At 39.0% G+C, this 22,766-nt stretch overlaps 11 non-coding genes across 11 annotated transcripts; all 11 read left to right on the top strand.

Annotated features, from left to right (window-relative positions):
* Nucleotides 1-165: 165 nt before the first annotated feature.
* Nucleotides 166-238, top strand: trnar-ccg (transfer RNA arginine (anticodon CCG)). The gene has a single exon. It is a non-coding gene; the product is annotated as a tRNA-Arg (tRNA).
* A 1,410-nt stretch (nt 239-1,648) lies between these two features.
* trnar-ccg (transfer RNA arginine (anticodon CCG)) lies at nt 1,649-1,721 on the top strand. The gene has a single exon. It is a non-coding gene; the product is annotated as a tRNA-Arg (tRNA).
* Nucleotides 1,722-3,136: 1,415 nt separating this feature from the next.
* trnar-ccg (transfer RNA arginine (anticodon CCG)) lies at nt 3,137-3,209 on the top strand. The gene has a single exon. It is a non-coding gene; the product is annotated as a tRNA-Arg (tRNA).
* Nucleotides 3,210-9,059: 5,850 nt separating this feature from the next.
* Nucleotides 9,060-9,132, top strand: trnar-ccg (transfer RNA arginine (anticodon CCG)). The gene has a single exon. It is a non-coding gene; the product is annotated as a tRNA-Arg (tRNA).
* A 570-nt stretch (nt 9,133-9,702) lies between these two features.
* Nucleotides 9,703-9,775, top strand: trnar-ccg (transfer RNA arginine (anticodon CCG)). Its single transcript has one exon. It is a non-coding gene; the product is annotated as a tRNA-Arg (tRNA).
* Nucleotides 9,776-12,665: 2,890 nt separating this feature from the next.
* Nucleotides 12,666-12,738, top strand: trnar-ccg (transfer RNA arginine (anticodon CCG)). The gene has a single exon. It is a non-coding gene; the product is annotated as a tRNA-Arg (tRNA).
* A 1,409-nt stretch (nt 12,739-14,147) lies between these two features.
* Nucleotides 14,148-14,220, top strand: trnar-ccg (transfer RNA arginine (anticodon CCG)). The gene has a single exon. It is a non-coding gene; the product is annotated as a tRNA-Arg (tRNA).
* Nucleotides 14,221-16,270: 2,050 nt separating this feature from the next.
* trnar-ccg (transfer RNA arginine (anticodon CCG)) lies at nt 16,271-16,343 on the top strand. Its single transcript has one exon. It is a non-coding gene; the product is annotated as a tRNA-Arg (tRNA).
* A 1,409-nt stretch (nt 16,344-17,752) lies between these two features.
* Nucleotides 17,753-17,825, top strand: trnar-ccg (transfer RNA arginine (anticodon CCG)). Its single transcript has one exon. It is a non-coding gene; the product is annotated as a tRNA-Arg (tRNA).
* Nucleotides 17,826-19,237: 1,412 nt separating this feature from the next.
* trnar-ccg (transfer RNA arginine (anticodon CCG)) lies at nt 19,238-19,310 on the top strand. The gene has a single exon. It is a non-coding gene; the product is annotated as a tRNA-Arg (tRNA).
* A 1,411-nt stretch (nt 19,311-20,721) lies between these two features.
* Nucleotides 20,722-20,794, top strand: trnar-ccg (transfer RNA arginine (anticodon CCG)). Its single transcript has one exon. It is a non-coding gene; the product is annotated as a tRNA-Arg (tRNA).
* The last annotated feature ends 1,972 nt before the right edge of the window (nt 20,795-22,766 follow it).

The following is a 22,766-nucleotide window of genomic DNA, read 5'->3' as shown; positions in this document are numbered from 1 at the left end:
TTTATATAGGGCCTAACTGTTTGTGGGTACCGTTTGTCACCGTTGTAGTGCAATTAATGTTTTCTTTAATGTTGTATTGTCTTGTGTAATGGCTTTGCTGGCATGCGTCAAAACTTTTCAAGTATGTTTACGCCACCGAGATGTAATTGTCTGTTAGGAATAAGAGATCCAGTGGCCTAATGGATAAGGCATCAGCCTCCGGAGCTGGGGATTGTGGGTTCAAGTCCCACCTGGGTCTGTTGAAAGCAGCTGTGCATTAAATAAATGGCCAGACATGACTTGGTTCTTGCTAAGATCCACTTGCATGAAAGGTTTAGCTTTAATCAATATCTGTACTATATTCCCAATTCCCTGATTCAATTAGTGAATTCCAAATAAATGAAGCGTTACTCAATAGTTGGAGTGCTAGAAAAGTGACAATTGGAACCCCTCTTCCAGGTCGTGACTTCACCAAACAATCTACAGCTTTATTAATCATAAATAAAAACATCTTCATAGTATTCAAATGACTCAATAGATCTAGTGAGTCAGGATTTGTTTTTTTTTTTAATGAAATGTATTGTGACAAACATGATTGTGAAACTACACGTTATAATAAATGTTGATTTGAATGTTGATTCGTATTTGTATGACGATAACAGTAGAATAGGTTTGTCTACTTGGAGCCTGCTGCTCGTGGCTGTTTTCTTTTAGATTAGCTGTTAGTATATTGTTGTTGTTCTTGAGGCTGGCCAGTGAGGCAGCGTAGTCCACTACTTTTTCCACACTCCACTTGGAACAGAAGAACATGGGCAGGCTGGAGTCTTTGCCCTCTTTGCGAAGGAAGACGTTGAAATAGTTCCACTCTGTCTGGAAAACAAAATGAATAAGATGTAGACTTGTATATAAAATATAATAAAATGCAAAACCCCCAAAAGACACTGATTCTTTAAATCAGGGAGTACATGTCCTGTCCCCAACCGCCTCATTCTGAAATTACATTTTTGTCCCCCCGAGTTTTATCATTTGAATGTGATACAAAACGAGGCTACGGTATGCTTTAGGACCATGCGGACACCTCCAAGCAGTCGGATAGGCTGTTTGGAGTGTTTATCCAACTGGTGAAAAAAATTAAAAATAATAATAGTTATGTCCCCCCATATTGAAAACCAAAGTTGCACCCCTGCTTTAGACTGTATATAATGTATTTTCAACTCATTTTTCATTTCAAAACTTGAGACATCTGTGGCTTTGTGTTTTGTGAAAAACGGCACATTTTAAAGTGGCCTTTTATTGTCCCCAGCATAGATTGTACATCTCAATTGTCAGTAGGAACCACATTTGTTTAAGCAAGTCAGCCATATCAGCTACAGTATGTTTTTTTAAGGCAGTAAACGAGGCTGAATGGACTGTTTTGCTGCTCGACAAGGCTCCGCTGATAGCCAGGTGTAGCAGTGGTAAGGATGTTTTGCTGCTGAAAAGAAAGCTCTGCTGTTGGGAAAGCTTTATATAGGGCCTAACTGTTTGTGGGTACCGTTTGTCACCGTTGTAGTGCAATTAATGTTTTCTTTAATGTTGTATTGTCTTGTGTAATGGCTTTGCTGGCATGCGTCAAAACTTTTCAAGTATGTTTACCCCACCGAGATGTAATTGTCTGTTAGGAATAAGAGACCCAGTGGCCTAATGGATAAGGCATCAGCCTCCGGAGCTGGGGATTGTGGGTTCAAGTCCCACCTGGGTCTGTTGAAAGCAGCTGTGCATTAAATAAATGGCCAGACATGACTTGGTTCTTGCTAAGATCCACTTGCATGAAAGGTTTAGCTTTAATCAATATCTGTACTATATTCCCAATTCCCTGATTCAATTAGTGAATACCAAATAAATGAAGCGTTACTCAATAGTTGGAGTGCTAGAAAAGTGACAATTGGAACCCCTCTTCCAGGTCGTGACTTCACCAAACAATCTACAGCTTTATTAATCATAAATAAAAACATCTTCATAGTATTCAAATGACTCAAATAGATCTAGTGAGTCAGGATTTGTTTTTTTTTTTAATGAAATGTATTGTGACAAACATGATTGTGAAACTACACGTTATAATAAATGTTGATTTGAATGTTGATTCGTATTTGTATGACGATAACAGTAGAATAGGTTTGTCTACTTGGAGCCTGCTGCTCGTGGCTGTTTTCTTTTAGATTAGCTGTTAGTATATTGTTGTTGTTCTTGAGGCTGGCCAGTGAGTCAGCGTAGTCCACTACTTTTTCCACACTCCACTTGGAACAGAAGAACATGGGCAGGCTGGAGTCTTTGCCCTCTTTGCGAAGGAAGACGTTGAAATAGTTCCACTCTGTCTCGAAAACAAAATGAATAAGATGTAGACTTGTATATAAAATATAATAAAATGCAAAACCCCCAAAAAGACACAGATTCTTTAAATCAGGGGAGTACATGTCCTGTCCCCAACCGCCTCATTCTGAAATTACATTTTTGTCCCCCCGAGTTTTATCATTTGAATGTGATACAAAACGAGGCTACGGTATGCTTTAGGACCATGCGGACACCTCCAAGCAGTCGGAAAAAGGCTGTTTGGAGTGTTTATCCAACTGGTGAAAAAGTTAAAAATAATAATATTTATGTCCCCCATATTGAAGACCAAAGTTGCACCCCTGCTTTAGACTGTATATAATGTATTTTCAACTCATTTTTCATTTCAAAACTTGAGACATCTGTGGCTTTGTGTTTTGTGAAAAAACGGCACATTTTAAAGTGGCCTTTTATTGTCCCCAGCATAGATTGTACATCTCAATTGTCAGTAGGAACCACATTTGTTTAAGCAAGTCAGCCATATCAGCTACAGTATGTTTTTTTTAAGGCAGTAAACGAGGCTGAATGAACTGTTTTGCTGCTCGACAAGGCTCCGCTGATAGCCAGGTGTAGCAGTGGTAAGGATGTTTTGCTGCTGAAAAGAAAGCTCTGCTGTTGGGAAAGCTTTATATAGGGCCTAACTGTTTGTGGGTACCGTTTGTCACCGTTGTAGTGCAATTAATGTTTTCTTTAATGTTGTATTGTCTTGTGTAATGGCTTTGCTGGCATGCGTCAAAACTTTTCAAGTATGTTTACGCCACCGAGATGTAATTGTCTGTTAGGAATAAGAGATCCAGTGGCCTAATGGATAAGGCATCAGCCTCCGGAGCTGGGGATTGTGGGTTCAAGTCCCACCTGGGTCTGTTGAAAGCAGCTGTGCATTAAATAAATGGCCAGACATGACTTGGTTCTTGCTAAGATCCACTTGCATGAAAGGTTTAGCTTTAATCAATATCTGTACTATATTCCCAATTCCCTGATTCAATTAGTGAATTCCAAATAAATGAAGCGTTACTCAATAGTTGGAGTGCTAGAAAAGTGACAATTGGAACCCCTCTTCCAGGTCGTGACTTCACCAAACAATCTACAGCTTTATTAATCATAAATAAAAACATCTTCATAGTATTCAAATGACTCCAATAGATCTAGTGAGTCAGGATTTGTTTTTTTTTAATGAAATGTATTGTGACAAACATGATTGTGAAACTACACGTTATAATAAATGTTGATTTGAATGTTGATTCGTATTTGTATGACGATAACAGTAGAATAGGTTTGTCTACTTGGAGCCTGCTGCTCGTGGCTGTTTTCTTTTAGATTAGCTGTTAGTATATTGTTGTTGTTCTTGAGGCTGGCCAGTGAGGCAGCGTAGTCCACTACTTTTTCCACACTCCACTTGGAACAGAAGAACATGGGCAGGCTGGAGTCTTTGCCCTCTTTGCGAAGGAAGACGTTGAAATAGTTCCACTCTGTCTGGAAAACAAAATGAATAAGATGTAGACTTGTATATAAAATATAATAAAATGCAAAACCCCCAAAAAGACACTGATTCTTTAAATCAGGGAGTACATGTCCTGTCCCCAACCGCCTCATTCTGAAATTACATTTTTGTCCCCCGAGTTTTATCATTTGAATGTGATACAAAACGAGGCTACGGTATGCTTTAGGACCATGCGGACACCTCCAAGCAGTCGGAAAAGGCTGTTTGGAGTGTTTATCCAACTGGTGAAAAAAATAAAAATAATAATAGTTATGTCCCCCCCATATTGAAAACCAAAGTTGCACCCCTGCTTTAGACTGTATATAATGTATTTTCAACTCATTTTTCATTTCAAAACTTGAGACATCTGTGGCTTTGTGTTTTGTGAAAAAACGGCACATTTTAAAGTGGCCTTTTATTGTCCCCAGCATAGATTGTACATCTCAATTGTCAGTAGGAACCACATTTGTTTAAGCAAGTCAGCCATATCAGCTACAGTATGTTTTTTTTAAGGCAGTAAACGAGGCTGAATGAACTGTTTTGCTGCTCGACAAGGCTCCGCTGATAGCCAGGTGTAGCAGTGGTAAGGATGTTTTGCTGCTGAAAAGAAAGCTCTGCTGTTGGGAAAGCTTTATATAGGGCCTAACTGTTTGTGGGTACCGTTTGTCACCGTTGTAGTGCAATTAATGTTTTCTTTAATGTTGTATTGTCTTGTGTAATGGCTTTGCTGGCATGCGTCAAAACTTTTCAAGTATGTTTACGCCACCGAGATGTAATTGTCTGTTAGGAATAAGAGATCCAGTGGCCTAATGGATAAGGCATCAGCCTCCGGAGCTGGGGATTGTGGGTTCAAGTCCCACATGGGTCTGTTGAAAGCAGCTGTGCATTAAATAAATGGCCAGACATGACTTGGTTCTTGCTAAGATCCACTTGCATGAAAGTTTTAGCTTTAATCAATATCTGTACTATATTCCCAATTCCCTGATTCAATTAGTGAATACCAAATAAATGAAGCGTTACTCAATAGTTGGAGTGCTAGAAAAGTGACAATTGGAACCCCTCTTCCAGGTCGTGACTTCACCAAACAATCTACAGCTTTATTAATCATAAATAAAAACATCTTCATAGTATTCAAATGACTCCAATAGATCTAGTGAGTCAGGATTTGTTTTTTTAATGAAATGTATTGTGACAAACATGATTGTGAAACTACACGTTATAATAAATGTTGATTTGAATGTTGATTCGTATTTGTATGACGATAACAGTAGAATAGGTTTGTCTACTTGGAGTCTGCTGCTCGTGGCTGTTTTCTTTTAGATTAGCTGTTAGTATATTGTTGTTCTTGAGGCTGGCCAGTGAGGCAGCGTAGTCCACTACTTTTTCCACACTCCACTTGGAACAGAAGAACATGGGCAGGCTGGAGTCTTTGCCCTCTTTGCGAAGGAAGACGTTGAAATAGTTCCACTCTGTCTGGAAAACAAAATGAATAAGATGTAGACTTGTATATAAAATATAATAAAATGCAAAACCCCCAAAAATACACAGATTCTTTAAATCAGGGGAGTACATGTCCTGTCCCCAACCGCCTCATTCTGAAATTACATTTTTGTCCCCCCGAGTTTTATCATTTGAATGTGATACAAAACGAGGCTACGGTATGCTTTAGGACCATGCGGACACCTCCAAGCAGTCGGATAGGCTGTTTGGAGTGTTTATCCAACTGGTGAAAAAATTAAAAATAATAATAGTTATGTCCCCCATATTGAAAACCAAAGTTGCACCCCTGCTTTAGACTGTATATAATGTATTTTCAACTCATTTTTCATTTCAAAACTTGAGACATCTGTGGCTTTGTGTTTTGTGAAAAAACGGCACATTTTAAAGTGGCCTTTTATTGTCCCCAGCATAGATTGTACATCTCAATTGTCAGTAGGAACCACATTTGTTTAAGCAAGTCAGCCATATCAGCTACAGTATGTTTTTTTAAGGCAGTAAACGAGGCTGAATGAACTGTTTTGCTGCTCGACAAGGCTCCGCTGATAGCCAGGTGTAGCAGTGGTAAGGATGTTTTGCTGCTGAAAAGAAAGCTCTGCTGTTGGGAAAGCTTTATATAGGGCCTAACTGTTTGTGGGTACCGTTTGTCACCGTTGTAGTGCAATGAATGTTTTCTTTAATGTTGTATTGTCTTGTGTAATGGCTTTGCTGGCATGCGTCAAAACTTTTCAAGTATGTTTACCCCACCGAGATGTAATTGTCTTTTGGTAATAAGAGATCCAGTGGCCTAATGGATAAGGCATCAGCCTCCGGAGCTGGGGATTGTAGGTTCAAGTCCCACATGGGTCTGTTGAAAGCAGCTGTGCATTAAATAAATGGCCAGACATGACTTGGTTCTTGCTAAGATCCACTTGCATGAAAGTTTTAGCTTTAATCAATATCTGTACTATATTCCCAATTCCCTGATTCAATTAGTGAATACCAAATAAATGAAGCTTTACTCAATAGTTGGAGTGCTAGAAAAGTGACAATTGGAACCCCTCTTCCAGGTCGTGACTTCACCAAACAATCTACAGCTTTATTAATCATAAATAAAAACATATTCATAGTATTCAAATGACTCCAATAGATCTAGTGAGTCAGGATTTGTTTTTTTTATGAAATGTATTGTGACAAACATGATTGTGAAACTACACGTTATAATACAAGTTGATTTGAATGTTGATTCGTATTTGTATGACGATAACAGTAGAATAGGTTTGTCTACTTGGAGTCTGCTGCTCGTGGCTGTTTTCTTTTAGATTAGCTGTTAGTATATTGTTGTTCTTGAGGCTGGCCAGTGAGGCAGCGTAGTCCACTACTTTTCCACACTCCACTTGGAACAGAAGAACATGGGCAGGCTGGAGTCTTTGCCCTCTTTGCGAAGGAAGACGTTGAAATAGTTCCACTCTGTCTGGAAAACAAAATGAATAAGATGTAGACTTGTATATAAAATATAATAAAATGCAAAACCCCCAAAAAGACACAGATTCTTTAAATCAGGGGAGTACATGTCCTGTCCCCAACCGCCTCATTCTGAAATTACATTTTTGTCCCCCGAGTTTTATCATTTGAATGTGATACAAAACGAGGCTACGGTATGCTTTAGGACCATGCGGACACCTCCAAGCAGTCGGAAAAAGGCTGTTTGGAGTGTTTATCCAACTGGTGAAAAAATTAAAAATAATAATAGTTATGTCCCCCATATTGAAAACCAAAGTTGCACCCCTGCTTTAGACTGTATATAATGTATTTTCAACTCATTTTTCATTTCAAAACTTGAGACATCTGTGGCTTTGTGTTTTGTGAAAAAACGGCACATTTTAAAGTGGCCTTTTATTGTCCCCAGCATAGATTGTACATCTCAATTGTCAGTAGGAACCACATTTGTTTAAGCAAGTCAGCCATATCAGCTACAGTATGTTTTTTTAAGGCAGTAAACGAGGCTGAATGGACTGTTTTGCTGCTCGACAAGGCTCCGCTGATAGCCAGGTGTAGCAGTGGTAAGGATGTTTTGCTGCTGAAAAGAAAGCTCTGCTGTTGGGAAAGCTTTATATAGGACCTAACTGTTTGTGGGTACCGTTTGTCACCGTTGTAGTGCAATTAATGTTTTCTTTAATGTTGTATTGTCTTGTGTAATGGCTTTGCTGGCATGCGTCAAAACTTTTCAAGTATGTTTACCCCACCGAGATGTAATTGTCTTTTGGTAATAAGAGATCCAGTGGCCTAATGGATAAGGCATCAGCCTCCGGAGCTGGGGATTGTGGGTTCAAGTCCCACATGGGTCTGTTAAAAGCAGCTGTGCATTAAATAAATGGCCAGACATGACTTGGTTCTTGCTAAGATCCACTTGCATGAAAGGTTTAGCTTTAATCAATATCTGTACTATATTCCCAATTCCCTGATTCAATTAGTGAATACCAAATAAATGAAGCTTTACTCAATAGTTGGAGTGCTAGAAAAGTGACAATTGGAACCCCTCTTCCAGGTCGTGACTTCACCAAACAATCTACAGCTTTATTAATCATAAATAAAAACATCTTCATAGTATTCAAATGACTCAATAGATCTAGTGAGTCAGGATTTGTTTTTTTTTAATGAAATGTATTGTGACAAACATGATTGTGAAACTACACGTTATAATAAATGTTGATTTGAATGTTGATTCGTATTTGTATGACGATAACAGTAGAATAGGTTTGTCTACTTGGAGCCTGCTGCTCGTGGCTGTTTTCTTTTAGATTAGCTGTTAGTATATTGTTGTTGTTCTTGAGGCTGGCCAGTGAGTCAGCGTAGTCCACTACTTTTTCCACACTCCACTTGGAACAGAAGAACATGGGCAGGCTGGAGTCTTTGCCCTCTTTGCGAAGGAAGACGTTGAAATAGTTCCACTCTGTCTGGAAAACAAAATGAATAAGATGTAGACTTGTATATAAAATATAATAAAATGCAAAACCCCCAAAAGACACTGATTCTTTAAATCAGGGAGTACATGTCCTGTCCCCAACCGCCTCATTCTGAAATTACATTTTTGTCCCCCGAGTTTTATCATTTGAATGTGATACAAAACGAGGCTACGGTATGCTTTAGGACCATGCGGACACCTCCAAGCAGTCGGAAAAAGGCTGTTTGGAGTGTTTATCCAACTGGTGAAAAAGTTAAAAATAATAATAGTTATGTCCCCCCATATTGAAAACCAAAGTTGCACCCCTGCTTTAGACTGTATATAATGTATTTTCAACTCATTTTTCATTTCAAAACTTGAGACATCTGTGGCTTTGTGTTTTGTGAAAAAATGGCACATTTTAAAGTGGCCTTTTATTGTCCCCAGCATAGATTGTACATCTCAATTGTCAGTAGGAACCACATTTGTTTAAGCAAGTCAGCCATATCAGCTACAGTATGTTTTTTTAAGGCAGTAAACGAGGCTGAATTAACTGTTTTGCTGCTCGACAAGGCTCCGCTGATAGCCAGGTGTAGCAGTGGTAAGGATGTTTTGCTGCTGAAAAGAAAGCTCTGCTGTTGGGAAAGCTTTATATAGGGCCTAACTGTTTGTGGGTACCGTTTGTCACCGTTGTAGTGCAATTAATGTTTTCTTTAATGTTGTATTGTCTTGTGTAATGGCTTTGCTGGCATGCGTCAAAACTTTTCAAGTATGTTTACCCCACCGAGATGTAATTGTCTGTTAGGAATAAGAGATCCAGTGGCCTAATGGATAAGGCATCAGCCTCCGGAGCTGGGGATTGTGGGTTCAAGTCCCACCTGGGTCTGTTGAAAGCAGCTGTGCATTAAATAAATGGCCAGACATGACTTGGTTCTTGCTAAGATCCACTTGCATGAAAGCTTTAGCTTTAATCAATATCTGTACTATATTCCCAATTCCCTGATTCAATTAGTGAATACCAAATAAATGAGACATCTGTGGCTTTGTGTTTTGTGAAAAAACGGCACATTTTAAAGTGGCCTTTTATTGTCCCCAGCATAGATTGTACATCTCAATTGTCAGTAGGAACCACATTTGTTTAAGCAAGTCAGCCATATCAGCTACAGTATGTTTTTTTAAGGCAGTAAACGAGGCTGAATGAACTGTTTTGCTGCTCGACAAGGCTCCGCTGATAGCCAGGTGTAGCAGTGGTAAGGATGTTTTGCTGCTGAAAAGAAAGCTCTGCTGTTGGGAAAGCTTTATATAGGACCTAACTGTTTGTGGGTACCGTTTGTCACCGTTGTAGTGCAATTAATGTTTTCTTTAATGTTGTATTGTCTTGTGTAATGGCTTTGCTGGCATGCGTCAAAACTTTTCAAGTATGTTTACCCCACCGAGATGTCTGTTAGGAATAAGAGATCCAGTGGCCTAATGGATAAGGCATCAGCCTCCGGAGCTGGGGATTGTGGGTTCAAGTCCCACCTGGGTCTGTTGAAAGCAGCTGTGCATTAAATAAATGGCCAGACATGACTTGGTCCTTGCTAAGATCCACTTGCATGAAAGGTTTAGCTTTAATCAATATCTGTACTATATTCCCAATTCCCTAATTCAATTAGTGAATTCCAAATAAATGAAGCGTTACTCAATAGTTGGAGTGCTAGAAAAGTGACAATTGGAACCCCTCTTCCAGGTCAGGACTTCACAAAACAATCTACACCTTTATTAATCATAAATAAAAACATCTTCATAGTATTCAAATGACTCCAATAGATCTAGTGAGTCAGGATTTGTTTTTTATGTGAAATGTATTGTGACAAACATGATTGTGAAACTACACGTTATAATAAAAGTTGATTTGAATGTTGATTCGTATTTGTATGACGATAACAGTAGAATAGGTTTGTCTACTTGGAGCCTGCTGCTCGTGGCTGTTTTCTTTTAGATTAGCTGTTCGTATATTGTTGTTGTTCTTGAGGCTGGCCAGTGAGGCAGCGTAGTCCACTACTTTTTCCACACTCCACTTGGAACAGAAGAACATGGGCAGGCTGGAGTCTTTGCCCTCTTTGGGAAGGAAGACGTTGAAATAGTTCCACTCTGTCTGGAAAACAAAATGAATAAGATGTAGACTTGTATATAAAATTTAATAAAATGCAAAACCCCCAAAAGACACTGATTCTTTAAATCAGGGGAGTACATGTCCTGTCCCCAACCGCCTCATTCTGAAATGACATTTTTGTCCCCCGAGTTTTATCATTTGAATGTGATACAAAACGAGGCTACGGTATGCTTTAGGACCATGCGGACACCTCCAAGCAGTCGGAAAAAGGCTGTTTGGAGTGTTTATCCAACTGGTGAAAAAATTAAAAATAATAATAGTTATGTCCCCCATATTGAAAACCAAAGTTGCACCCCTGCTTTAGACTGTATATAATGTATTTTCAACTCATTTTCATTTCAAAACTTGAGACATCTGTGGCTTTGTGTTTTGTGAAAAAACGGCACATTTTAAAGTGGCCTTTTATTGTCCCCAGCATAGATTGTACATCTCAATTGTCAGTAGGAACCACATTTGTTTAAGCAAGTCAGCCATATCAGCTACAGTATGTTTTTTTTAAGGCAGTAAACGAGGCTGAATGAACTGTTTTGCTGCTCGACAAGGCTCCGCTGATAGCCAGGTGTAGCAGTGGTAAGGATGTTTTGCTGCTGAAAAGAAAGCTCTGCTGTTGGGAAAGCTTTATATAGGACCTAACTGTTTGTGGGTACCGTTTGTCACCGTTGTAGTGCAATTAATGTTTTCTTTAATGTTGTATTGTCTTGTGTAATGGCTTTGCTGGCATGCGTCAAAACTTTTCAAGTATGTTTACCCCACCGAGATGTAATTGTCTGTTAGGAATAAGAGATCCAGTGGCCTAATGGATAAGGCATCAGCCTCCGGAGCTGGGGATTGTAGGTTCAAGTCCCACATGGGTCTGTTGAAAGCAGCTGTGCATTAAATAAATGGCCAGACATGACTTGGTTCTTGCTAAGATCCACTTGCATGAAAGTTTTAGCTTTAATCAAAATCTGTACTATATTCCCAATTCCCTGATTCAATTAGTGAATACCAAATAAATGAAGCTTTACTCAATAGTTGGAGTGCTAGAAAAGTGACAATTGGAACCCCTCTTCCAGGTCGTGACTTCACCAAACAATCTACAGCTTTATTAATCATAAATAAAAACATCTTCATAGTATTCAAATGACTCCAATAGATCTAGTGAGTCAGGATTTGTTTTTTTTTATGAAATGTATTGTGACAAACATGATTGTGAAACTACACGTTATAATAAATGTTGATTTGAATGTTGATTCGTATTTGTATGACGATAACAGTAGAATAGGTTTGTCTACTTGGAGCCTGCTGCTCGTGGCTGTTTTCTTTTAGATTAGCTGTTAGTATATTGTTGTTGTTCTTGAGGCTGGCCAGTGAGTCAGCGTAGTCCACTACTTTTTCCACACTCCACTTGGAACAGAAGAACATGGGCAGGCTGGAGTCTTTGCCCTCTTTGCGAAGGAAGACGTTGAAATAGTTCCACTCTGTCTGGAAAACAAAATGAATAAGATGTAGACTTGTATATAAAATATAATAAAATGCAAAACCCCCAAAAGACACTGATTCTTTAAATCAGGGGAGTACATGTCCTGTCCCCAACCGCCTCATTCTGAAATTACATTTTTGTCCCCCGAGTTTTATCATTTGAATGTGATACAAAACGAGGCTACGGTATGCTTTAGGACCATGCGGACACCTCCAAGCAGTCGGATAGGCTGTTTGGAGTGTTTATCCAACTGGTGAAAAAATTAAAAATAATAATAGTTATGTCCCCCCATATTGAAAACCAAAGTTGCACCCCTGCTTTAGACTGTATATAATGTATTTTCAACTCATTTTTCATTTCAAAACTTGAGACATCTGTGGCTTTGTGTTTTGTGAAAAAAGCGGCACATTTTAAAGTGGCCTTTTATTGTCCCCAGCATAGATTGTACATCTCAATTGTCAGTAGGAACCACATTTGTTTAAGCAAGTCAGCCATATCAGCTACAGTATGTTTTTTTAAGGCAGTAAACGAGGCTGAATGGACTGTTTTGCTGCTCGACAAGGCTCCGCTGATAGCCAGGTGTAGCAGTGGTAAGGATGTTTTGCTGCTGAAAAGAAAGCTCTGCTGTTGGGAAAGCTTTATATAGGGCCTAACTGTTTGTGGGTACCGTTTGTCACCGTTGTAGTGCAATTAATGTTTTCTTTAATGTTGTATTGTCTTGTGTAATGGCTTTGCTGGCATGCGTCAAAACTTTTCAAGTATGTTTACCCCACCGAGATGTAATTGTCTGTTAGGAATAAGAGACCCAGTGGCCTAATGGATAAGGCATCAGCCTCCGGAGCTGGGGATTGTGGGTTCAAGTCCCACCTGGGTTTGTTGAAAGCAGCTGTGCATTAAATAAATGGCCAGACATGATTTGGTTCTTGCTAGGATCCACTTGCATGAAAGGTTTAGCTTTAATCAATATCTGTACTATATTCCCAATTCCCTGATTCAATTAGTGAATACCAAATAAATGAAGCGTTACTCAATAGTTGGAGTGCTAGAAAAGTGACAATTGGAACCCCTCTTCCAGGTCGTGACTTCACCAAACAATCTACAGCTTTATTAATCATAAATAAAAACATCTTCATAGTATTCAAATGACTCAAATAGATCTAGTGAGTCAGGATTTGTTTTTTTTTAATGAAATGTATTGTGACAAACATGATTGTGAAACTACACGTTATAATAAATGTTGATTTGAATGTTGATTCGTATTTGTATGACGATAACAGTAGAATAGGTTTGTCTACTTGGAGCCTGCTGCTCGTGGCTGTTTTCTTTTAGATTAGCTGTTAGTATATTGTTGTTGTTCTTGAGGCTGGCCAGTGAGGCAGCGTAGTCCACTACTTTTTCCACACTCCACTTGGAACAGAAGAACATGGGCAGGCTGGAGTCTTTGCCCTCTTTGCGAAGGAAGACGCTGAAATAGTTCCACTCTGTCTGGAAAACAAAATGAATAAGATGTAGACTTGTATATAAAATATAATAAAATGCAAAACCCCAAAAAGACACTGATTCTTTAAATCAGGGGAGTACATGTCCTGTCCCCAACCGCCTCATTCTGAAATTACATTTTTGTCCCCCGAGTTTTATCATTTGAATGTGATACAAAAACGAGGCTACGGTATGCTTTAGGACCATGCGGACACCTCCAAGCAGTCGGATAGGCTGTTTGGAGTGTTTATCCAACTGGTGAAAAAATTAAAAATAATAATAGTTATGTCCCCCATATTGAAAACCAAAGTTGCACCCCTGCTTTAGACTGTATATAATGTATTTTCAACTCATTTTTCATTTCAAAACTTGAGACATCTGTGGCTTTGTGTTTTGTGAAAAAACGGCACATTTTAAAGTGGCCTTTTATTGTCCCCAGCATAGATTGTACATCTCAATTGTCAGTAGGAACCACATTTGTTTAAGCAAGTCAGCCATATCAGCTACAGTATGTTTTTTTAAGGCAGTAAACGAGGCTGAATGAACTGTTTTGCTGCTCGACAAGGCTCCGCTGATAGCCAGGTGTAGCAGTGGTAAGGATGTTTTGCTGCTGAAAAGAAAGCTCTGCTGTTGGGAAAGCTTTATATAGGACCTAACTGTTTGTGGGTACCGTTTGTCACCGTTGTAGTGCAATTAATGTTTTCTTTAATGTTGTATTGTCTTGTGTAATGGCTTTGCTGGCATGCGTCAAAACTTTTCAAGTATGTTTACCCCACCGAGATGTAATTGTCTGTTAGGAATAAGAGATCCAGTGGCCTAATGGATAAGGCATCAGCCTCCGGAGCTGGGGATTGTGGGTTCAAGTCCCACCTGGGTCTGTTGAAAGCAGCTGTGCATTAAATAAATGGCCAGACATGACTTGGTTCTTGCTAAGATCCACTTGCATGAAAGGTTTAGCTTTAATCAATATCTGTACTATATTCCCAATTCCCTAATTCAATTAGTGAATTCCAAATAAATGAAGCGTTACTCAATAGTTGGAGTGCTAGAAAAGTGACAATTGGAACCCCTCTTCCAGGTCAGGACTTCACAAAACAATCTACACCTTTATTAATCATAAATAAAAACATCTTCATAGTATTCAAATGACTCAATAGATCTAGTGAGTCAGGATTTGTTTTTTTAATGAAATGTATTGTGACAAACATGATTGTGAAACTACACGTTATAATAAATGTTGATTTGAATGTTGATTCGTATTTGTATGACGATAACAGTAGAATAGGTTTGTCTACTTGGAGCCTGCTGCTCGTGGCTGTTTTCTTTTAGATTAGCTGTTCGTATATTGTTGTTGTTCTTGAGGCTGGCCAGTGAGGCAGCGTAGTCCACTACTTTTTCCACACTCCACTTGGAACAGAAGAACATGGGCAGGCTGGAGTCTTTGCCCTCTTTGGGAAGGAAGACGTTGAAATAGTTCCACTCTGTCTGGAAAACAAAATGAATAAGATGTAGACTTGTATATAAAATATAATAAAATGCAAAACCCCCAAAAAGACACTGATTCTTTAAATCAGGGGAGTACATGTCCTGTCCCCAACCGCCTCATTCTGAAATTACATTTTTGTCCCCCCGAGTTTTATCATTTGAATGTGATACAAAACGAGGCTACGGTATGCTTTAGGACCATGCGGACACCTCCAAGCAGTCGGAAAAAGGCTGTTTGGAGTGTTTATCCAACTGGTGAAAAAGTTAAAAATAATAATATTTATGTCCCCCCCATATTGAAAACCAAAGTTGCACCCCTGCTTTAGACTGTATATAATGTATTTTCAACTCATTTTTCATTTCAAAACTTGAGACATCTGTGGCTTTGTGTTTTGTGAAAAAACGGCACATTTTAAAGTGGCCTTTTATTGTCCCCAGCATAGATTGTACATCTCAATTGTCAGTAGGAACCACATTTGTTTAAGCAAGTCAGCCATATCAGCTACAGTATGTTTTTTTTTTAAGGCAGTAAACGAGGCTGAATTAACTGTTTTGCTGCTCGACAAGGCTCCGCTGATAGCCAGGTGTAGCAGTGGTAAGGATGTTTTGCTGCTGAAAAGAAAGCTCTGCTGTTGGGAAAGCTTTATATAGGGCCTAACTGTTTGTGGGTACCGTTTGTCACCGTTGTAGTGCAATTAATGTTTTCTTTAATGTTGTATTGTCTTGTGTAATGGCTTTGCTGGCATGCGTCAAAACTTTTCAAGTATGTTTACCCCACCGAGATGTAATTGTCTGTTAGGAATAAGAGATCCAGTGGCCTAATGGATAAGGCATCCCTCCCGGAGCTGGGGATTGTGGGTTCAAGTCCCACCTGGGTCTGTTGAAAGCAGCTGTGCATTAAATAAATGGCCAGACATGACTTGGTTCTTGCTAAGATCCACTTGCATGAAAGCTTTAATCAATATCTGTACTATATTCCCAATTCCCTGATTCAATTAGTGAATACCAAATAAATGAGACATCTGTGGCTTTGTGTTTTGTGAAAAAACGGCACATTTTAAAGTGGCCTTTTATTGTCCCCAGCATAGATTGTACATCTCAATTGTCAGTAGGAACCACATTTGTTTAAGCAAGTCAGCCATATCAGCTACAGTATGTTTTTTTAAGGCAGTAAACGAGGCTGAATGAACTGTTTTGCTGCTCGACAAGGCTCCGCTGATAGCCAGGTGTAGCAGTGGTAAGGATGTTTTGCTGCTGAAAAGAAAGCTCTGCTGTTGGGACAGCTTTATATAGGACCTAACTGTTTGTGGGTACCGTTTGTCACCGTTGTAGTGCAATTAATGTTTTCTTTAATGTTGTATTGTCTTGTGTAATGGCTTTGCTGGCATGCGTCAAAACTTTTCAAGTATGTTTACCCCACCGAGATGTCTGTTAGGAATAAGAGATCCAGTGGCCTAATGGATAAGGCATCAGCCTCCGGAGCTGGGGATTGTGGGTTCAAGTCCCACCTGGGTCTGTTGAAAGCAGCTGTGCATTAAATAAATGGCCAGACATGACTTGGTTCTTGCTAAGATCCACTTGCATGAAAGGTTTCGCTTTAATCAATATCTGTACTATATTCCCAATTCCCTAATTCAATTAGTGAATTCCAAATAAATGAAGCGTTACTCAATAGTTGGAGTGCTAGAAAAGTGACAATTGGAACCCCTCTTCCAGGTCAGGACTTCACAAAACAATCTACACCTTTATTAATCATAAATAAAAACATCTTCATAGTATTCAAATGACTCCAATAGATCTAGTGAGTCAGGATTTGTTTTTTTGTGAAATGTATTGTGACAAACATGATTGTGAAACTACACGTTATAATAAATGTTGATTTGAATGTTGATTCGTATTTGTATGACGATAACAGTAGAATAGGTTTGTCTACTTGGAGCCTGCTGCTCGTGGCTGTTTTCTTTTAGATTAGCTGTTAATATTTGTTGTTGTTCTTGAGGCTGGCCAGTGAGGCAGCGTAGTCCACTACTTTTTCCACACTCCACTTGGAACAGAAGAACATGGGCAGGCTGGAGTCTTTGCCCTCTTTGGGAAGGAAGACGTTGAAATAGTTCCACTCTGTCTGGAAAACAAAATTAATAAGATGTAGACTTGTATATAAAATATAATAAAATGCAAAACCCCAAAAAGACACTGATTCTTTAAATCAGGGAGTACATGTCCTGTCCCCAACCGCCTCATTCTGAAATTACATTTTTGTCCCCCCCGAGTTTTATCATTTGAATGTGATACAAAACGAGGCTACGGTATGCTTTAGGACCATGCGGACACCTCCAAGCAGTCGGAAAGGCTGTTTGGAGTGTTTATCCAACTGGTGAAAAAGTTAAAAATAATAATAGTTATGTCCCCCCATATTGAAAACCAAAGTTGCACCCCTGCTTTAGACTGTATATAATGTATTTTCAACTCATTTTTCATTTCAAAACTTGAGACATCTGTGGCTTTGTGTTTTGTGAAAAAAACGGCACATTTTAAAGTGGCCTTTTATTGTCCCCAGCATAGATTGTACATCTCAATTGTCAGTAGGAACCACATTTGTTTAAGCAAGTCAGCCATATCAGCTACAGTATGTTTTTTTTTAAGGCAGTAAACGAGGCTGAATGAACTGTTTTGCTGCTCGACAAGGCTCCGCTGATAGCCAGGTGTAGCAGTGGTAAGGATGTTTTGCTGCTGAAAAGAAAGCTCTGCTGTTGGGAAAGCTTTATATAGGGCCTAACTGTTTGTGGGTACCGTTTGTCACCGTTGTAGTGCAATTAATGTTTTCTTTAATGTTGTATTGTCTTGTGTAATGGCTTTGCTGGCATGCGTCAAAACTTTTCAAGTATGTTTACGCCACCGAGATGTAATTGTCTGTTAGGAATAAGAGATCCAGTGGCCTAATGGATAAGGCATCAGCCTCCGGAGCTGGGGATTGTGGGTTCAAGTCCCACCTGGGTCTGTTGAAAGCAGCTGTGCATTAAATAAATGGCCAGACATGACTTGGTTCTTGCTAAGATCCACTTGCATGAAAGGTTTAGCTTTAATCAATATCTGTACTATATTCCCAATTCCCTGATTCAATTAGTGAATACCAAATAAATGAAGCGTTACTCAATAGTTGGAGTGCTAGAAAAGTGACAATTGGAACCCCTCTTCCAGGTCGTGACTTCACCAAACAATCTACAGCTTTATTAATCATAAATAAAAACATCTTCATAGTATTCAAATGACTCAATAAATCTAGTGAGTCAGGATTTGTTTTTTTTTAATGAAATGTATTGTGACAAACATGATTGTGAAACTACACGTTATAATAAATGTTGATTTGAATGTTGATTCGTATTTGTATGACGATAACAGTAGAATAGGTTTGTCTACTTGGAGCCTGCTGCTCGTGGCTGTTTTCTTTTAGATTAGCTGTTAGTATATTGTTGTTGTTCTTGAGGCTGGCCAGTGAGGCAGCGTAGTCCACTACTTTTTCCACACTCCACTTGGAACAGAAGAACATGGGCAGGCTGGAGTCTTTGCCCTCTTTGCGAAGGAAGACGTTGAAATAGTTCCACTCTGTCTGGAAAACAAAATGAATAAGATGTAGACTTGTATATAAAATATAATAAAATGCAAAACCCCAAAAAGACACTGATTCTTTAAATCAGGGAGTACATGTCCTGTCCCCAACCGCCTCATTCTGAAATTACATTTTTGTCCCCCGAGTTTTATCATTTGAATGTGATACAAAACGAGGCTACGGTATGCTTTAGGACCATGCGGACACCTCCAAGCAGTCGGATAAAATAGGCTGTTTGGAGTGTTTATCCAACTGGTGAAAAAATTAAAAATAATAATAGTTATGTCCCCCCATATTGAAAACCAAAGTTGCACCCCTGCTTTAGACTGTATATAATGTATTTTCAACTCATTTTTCATTTCAAAACTTGAGACATCTGTGGCTTTGTGTTTTGTGAAAAAACTGCACATTTTAAAGTGGCCTTTTATTGTCCCCAGCATAGATTGTACATCTCAATTGTCAGTAGGAACCACATTTGTTTAAGCAAGTCAGCCATATCAGCTACAGTATGTTTTTTTAAGGCAGTAAACGAGGCTGAATGGACTGTTTTGCTGCTCGACAAGGCTCCGCTGATAGCCAGGTGTAGCAGTGGTAAGGATGTTTTGCTGCTGAAAAGAAAGCTCTGCTGTTGGGAAAGCTTTATATAGGGCCTAACTGTTTGTGGGTACCGTTTGTCACCGTTGTAGTGCAATTAATGTTTTCTTTAATGTTGTATTGTCTTGTGTAATGGCTTTGCTGGCATGCGTCAAAACTTTTCAAGTATGTTTACCCCACCGAGATGTAATTGTCTGTTAGGAATAAGAGACCCAGTGGCCTAATGGATAAGGCATCAGCCTCCGGAGCTGGGGATTGTGGGTTCAAGTCCCACCTGGGTTTGTTGAAAGCAGCTGTGCATTAAATAAATGGCCAGACATGACTTGGTTCTTGCTAAGATCCACTTGCATGAAAGGTTTAGCTTTAATCAATATCTGTACTATATTCCCAATTCCCTGATTCAATTAGTGAATACCAAATAAATGAAGCGTTACTCAATAGTTGGAGTGCTAGAAAAGTGACAATTGGAACCCCTCTTCCAGGTCGTGACTTCACCAAACAATCTACAGCTTTATTAATCATAAATAAAAACATCTTCATAGTATTCAAATGACTCAAATAGATCTAGTGAGTCAGGATTTGTTTTTTTTTAATGAAATGTATTGTGACAAACATGATTGTGAAACTACACGTTATAATAAATGTTGATTTGAATGTTGATTCGTATTTGTATGACGATAACAGTAGAATAGGTTTGTCTACTTGGAGCCTGCTGCTCGTGGCTGTTTTCTTTTAGATTAGCTGTTAGTATATTGTTGTTGTTCTTGAGGCTGGCCAGTGAGGCAGCGTAGTCCACTACTTTTTCCACACTCCACTTGGAACAGAAGAACATGGGCAGGCTGGAGTCTTTTCCCTCTTTGGGAAGGAAGACGTTGAAATAGGTCCACTCTGTCTGGAAAACAAAATGAATAAGATGTAGACTTGTATATAAAATATAATAAAATGCAAAACCCCCAAAAAGACACTGATTCTTTAAATCAGGGGAGTACATGTCCTGTCCCCAACCGCCTCATTCTGAAATTACATTTTTGTCCCCCCCGAGTTTTATCATTTGAATGTGATACAAAACGAGGCTACGGTATGCTTTAGGACCATGCGGACACCTCCAAGCAGTCGGATAGGCTGTTTGGAGTGTTTATCCAACTGGTGAAAAAATTAAAAATAATAATAGTTATGTCCCCCATATTGAAAACCAAAGTTGCACCCCTGCTTTAGACTGTATATAATGTATTTTCAACTCATTTTTCATTTCAAAACTTGAGACATCTGTGGCTTTGTGTTTTGTGAAAAAACGGCACATTTTAAAGTGGCCTTTTATTGTCCCCAGCATAGATTGTACATCTCAATTGTCAGTAGGAACCACATTTGTTTAAGCAAGTCAGCCATATCAGCTACAGTATGTTTTTTTAAGGCAGTAAACGAGGCTGAATGAACTGTTTTGCTGCTCGACAAGGCTCCGCTGATAGCCAGGTGTAGCAGTGGTAAGGATGTTTTGCTGCTGAAAAGAAAGCTCTGCTGTTGGGAAAGCTTTATATAGGGCCTAACTGTTTGTGGGTACCGTTTGTCACCGTTGTAGTGCAATTAATGTTTTCTTTAATGTTGTATTGTCTTGTGTAATGGCTTTGCTGGCATGCGTCAAAACTTTTCAAGTATGTTTACGCCACCGAGATGTAATTGTCTGTTAGGAATAAGAGATCCAGTGGCCTAATGGATAAGGCATCAGCCTCCGGAGCTGGGGATTGTGGGTTCAAGTCCCACCTGGGTCTGTTGAAAGCAGCTGTGCATTAAATAAATGGCCAGACATGACTTGGTTCTTGCTAAGATCCACTTGCATGAAAGGTTTAGCTTTAATCAATATCTGTACTATATTCCCAATTCCCTGATTCAATTAGTGAATACCAAATAAATGAAGCTTTACTCAATAGTTGGAGTGCTAGAAAAGTGACAATTGGAACCCCTCTTCCAGGTCGTGACTTCACCAAACAATCTACAGCTTTATTAATCATAAATAAAAACATCTTCATAGTATTCAAATGACTCAAATAGATCTAGTGAGTCAGGATTTGTTTTTTTAATGAAATGTATTGTGACAAACATGATTGTGAAACTACACGTTATAATAAATGTTGATTTGAATGTTGATTCGTATTTGTATGACGATAACAGTAGAATAGGTTTGTCTACTTGGAGCCTGCTGCTCGTGGCTGTTTTCTTTTAGATTAGCTGTTAGTATATTGTTGTTGTTCTTGAGGCTGGCCAGTGAGGCAGCGTAGTCCACTACTTTTTCCACACTCCACTTGGAACAGAAGAACATGGGCAGGCTGGAGTCTTTGCCCTCTTTGCGAAGGAAGACGTTGAAATAGTTCCACTCTGTCTGGAAAACAAAATGAATAAGATGTAGACTTGTATATAAAATATAATAAAATGCAAAACCCCAAAAGACACTGATTCTTTAAATCAGGGGAGTACATGTCCTGTCCCCAACCGCCTCATTCTGAAATTACATTTTTGTCCCCCGAGTTTTATCATTTGAATGTGATACAAAACGAGGCTACGGTATGCTTTAGGACCATGCGGACACCTCCAAGCAGTCGGATAGGCTGTTTGGAGTGTTTATCCAACTGGTGAAAAAATTAAAAATAATAATAGTTATGTCCCCCCATATTGAAAACCAAAGTTGCACCCCTGCTTTAGACTGTATATAATGTATTTTCAACTCATTTTTCATTTCAAAACTTGAGACATCTGTGGCTTTGTGTTTTGTGAAAAAACGGCACATTTTAAAGTGGCCTTTTATTGTCCCCAGCATAGATTGTACATCTCAATTGTCAGTAGGAACCACATTTGTTTAAGCAAGTCAGCCATATCAGCTACAGTATGTTTTTTTAAGGCAGTAAACGAGGCTGAATGAACTGTTTTGCTGCTCGACAAGGCTCCGCTGATAGCCAGGTGTAGCAGTGGTAAGGATGTTTTGCTGCTGAAAAGAAAGCTCTGCTGTTGGGAAAGCTTTATATAGGGCCTAACTGTTTGTGGGTACCGTTTGTCACCGTTGTAGTGCAATTAATGTTTTCTTTAATGTTGTATTGTCTTGTGTAATGGCTTTGCTGGCATGCGTCAAAACTTTTCAAGTATGTTTACGCCACCGAGATGTAATTGTCTTTTGGTAATAAGAGATCCAGTGGCCTAATGGATAAGGCATCAGCCTCCGGAGCTGGGGATTGTGGGTTCAAGTCCCACATGGGTCTGTTAAAAGCAGCTGTGCATTAAATAAATGGCCAGACATGACTTGGTTCTTGCTAAGATCCACTTGCATGAAAGGTTTAGCTTTAATCAATATCTGTACTATATTCCCAATTCCCTGATTCAATTAGTGAATACCAAATAAATGAAGCTTTACTCAATAGTTGGAGTGCTAGAAAAGTGACAATTGGAACCCCTCTTCCAGGTCGTGACTTCACCAAACAATCTACAGCTTTATTAATCATAAATAAAAACATATTCATAGTATTCAAATGACTCCAATAGATCTAGTGAGTCAGGATTTTTTTTTTTTAATGAAATGTATTGTGACAAACATGATTGTGAAACTACACGTTATAATAAATGTTGATTTGAATGTTGATTCGTATTTGTATGACGATAACAGTAGAATAGGTTTGTCTACTTGGAGCCTGCTGCTCGTGGCTGTTTTCTTTTAGATTAGCTGTTAGTATATTGTTGTTGTTCTTGAGGCTGGCC

Source organism: Oncorhynchus keta, chromosome 28, assembly GCF_023373465.1.
Source record: "Oncorhynchus keta strain PuntledgeMale-10-30-2019 chromosome 28, Oket_V2, whole genome shotgun sequence".
Lineage (NCBI taxonomy): Eukaryota > Metazoa > Chordata > Actinopteri > Salmoniformes > Salmonidae > Oncorhynchus > Oncorhynchus keta.
This window is presented reverse-complemented; position numbering and strand designations above follow the sequence as displayed.